Source organism: Phalaenopsis equestris, unplaced genomic scaffold (assembly GCF_001263595.1).
Source record: "Phalaenopsis equestris unplaced genomic scaffold, ASM126359v1 Scaffold000203, whole genome shotgun sequence".
Lineage (NCBI taxonomy): Eukaryota > Viridiplantae > Streptophyta > Magnoliopsida > Asparagales > Orchidaceae > Phalaenopsis > Phalaenopsis equestris.
In genome coordinates, this window is record NW_018164645.1 from 2,869,753 (window position 1) to 2,872,024 (window position 2,272).

General features: G+C 32.4%; 1 protein-coding gene across 1 annotated transcript in view; it reads left to right on the forward strand.

Moving 5' to 3' along the window:
- LOC110022878 (RNA polymerase II C-terminal domain phosphatase-like 1) overlaps window positions 1–2,272 on the forward strand; it is an 82,555-nt gene that overhangs the window by 21,980 nt on the left and 58,303 nt on the right. The window lies entirely within an intron of this gene.

Consider the following 2,272-nt stretch of genomic DNA (forward strand, 5'->3'; position numbering starts at 1 on the left):
TGTTGGCCTTTAAAAAAGAAGCATAATAATAAGTTAAGTGTTGTCGAGATGAGAATGATTAGGTGGATGGGTGACTTTACACTTAGAGACAAAATGCGAAATGAATATATTCGTGATAGGGTTGGTGTAGCTCCTGTGATGGACAAAATTAGAGAAGGTTGTCTTAGATGATTTGGTCACATTAAACGTCAACCATCTAATGATCCGATTAGGAGAGTAGATGTTTTAGATTCGACCTGTGTTAAGAAAGACAGAGATAGATCTAGGAAAACTTGGGCTTATTGTATTAAAAAATGATCTTAATTTACTAGAACTAAATGAAAATATGACACTAAATAGGACACAATAGAGAAAAAGGATTCAAGTAGTCGACCCCACGTAGTAGGATTAAGGCTTTGTTGTTGTTGTATGATTTTGGTATTGCTAATAATTTATTCAAAAAAAGAGACGAGCATATTATTTCTTATAAGAATTGATCTAATAAAACACAAATTGCTTATTTTCTTAAGAAAAGAAGAGATCATCGAGATTGTAAAGATTGTAAGGTCATTTCAAGTGATGATTTAAGTACCCAACATCGATTATTAGTTTTAGATTTAAGATGAAGAGTTATAAAATAAAAAAATACTAGGAATTCTCATCGTAGAATTAGATGAGGGTACCTAAAAGATATAAATAAAATTATATTTCTGAGTAAAATTTAAGATTTCAAAATTTGGGATATTCATGAAGAAACAAATTCTATATGAGATAAAGTAACAAAAAATATTAAACCAGTGACAAAAGTTGTACTTGGAGAATCAAAAGAAAAATGTTTCAATAAATAAAAATAGTTGGTGGTGGAATAATAATGTGCAATAAAAGAAAAAATATGAGAAGACGTGTTATAAATATTGATTTGAATGTAAAAGCTTAGAGAATTGGGAAAAATATCAAACGACCCGTAGGGAGTCTAAGGGAAAAATCTTTGATGCTAAAAATTCTACTTTTAGTCATGTTTATAATAGATTAGATACTAAGGAAGGTGAAAAATATATGTATAAATTAGTCAAACAAAGAGAAAAGAAAAGTAAAGATTTAACTCAAGTAAAGTGTATTAAAAATGAAAATCAAAAAGTTCTTTTCTTAGAAAAAGATATTAAAAATAGGTAGGTGAGTTATTTTGTTAAATTTTTTAATGAAGTTTCAGAAAATAAGATGACCTTAGTGATCTTAATATTGTTAATCGTAATAAAATGTTTTATTTTCACCATTGCATTAGTAAAAAAAAAGTTGAGGAGACTTTAAAGAAAACAAAGGGTGGAAAGTCTGTAGGACCTCATGGTATCCTAATTGAAGTGTGAAAATATTTAGGAAATTTGGGAGTTTCTTGGCTTCTCTTTAGTATTATTTTAAAAACTAAAACGATGCCTAAGGAGTGGAGGAAGAGTATTTTGGTCTTCATTTTTAAGAATAAAGGGAATGCACAAGAGTGTGCTAATTATAGAGGAATTAAATTGATGTGTGTTGATCTCATTTTTAGTGAGGTCTTAGTTTCCTACTCCCATAACCCAAAATCTAGCCTTAGGAGTTTCTTGTTGACCATCTTAGCAGACTAGTAATGGATCCCACCTCCCGTAGAACTTCAAACCACTTCATAACTCATTTTTGTGAAGAACTCGCATGAGTGGTTCCAAGCACTCAACTTTTAGTTGAAAAGACTAAGGACTAATATGTAGAGGGCCCATATTGAGTTCCTACAAGATCATACGGCCTTATGTGAACCCTCCGTGACTCAGCAACGCATTCGCTACACCACTCACAAAGTTGACACATTTTGGCTTGATCGTCAGCAAACTCATCCGGACAACCCCGTATAACGAAACGGACCATGCCGACGTGTCCAGAACGTCAATTTTAGCCGGGAAGGATACCCATATTGCTAGGGTTACACGCGCGCACAAATTGCACGAAAATCGTTGCACATTTTTTTTAGCGGGACTAAGGGTGTAAACGAGCCGAACACGAGCGAGCCATGCTCAGCTCGTGTTCGGCTCGTTTATATTTCGAGCTAAAAAAGTGTGTTCGTGTTCGACTCATTTGCTAAATGAGCCAAACACGAGCTGTTCACGAACAAAGAGTCGTTTTGACAACCTTAATCGTGTAGCCATAAGACATTAAGAGTTTGAGCAAGATTTAAAAATTATTATTTATATTAAAGCATCATTTGAATCCAATTTAATAATTTTTATTCTATTTTTTTAATTAATATTTTAATTGATTATAAATCTTT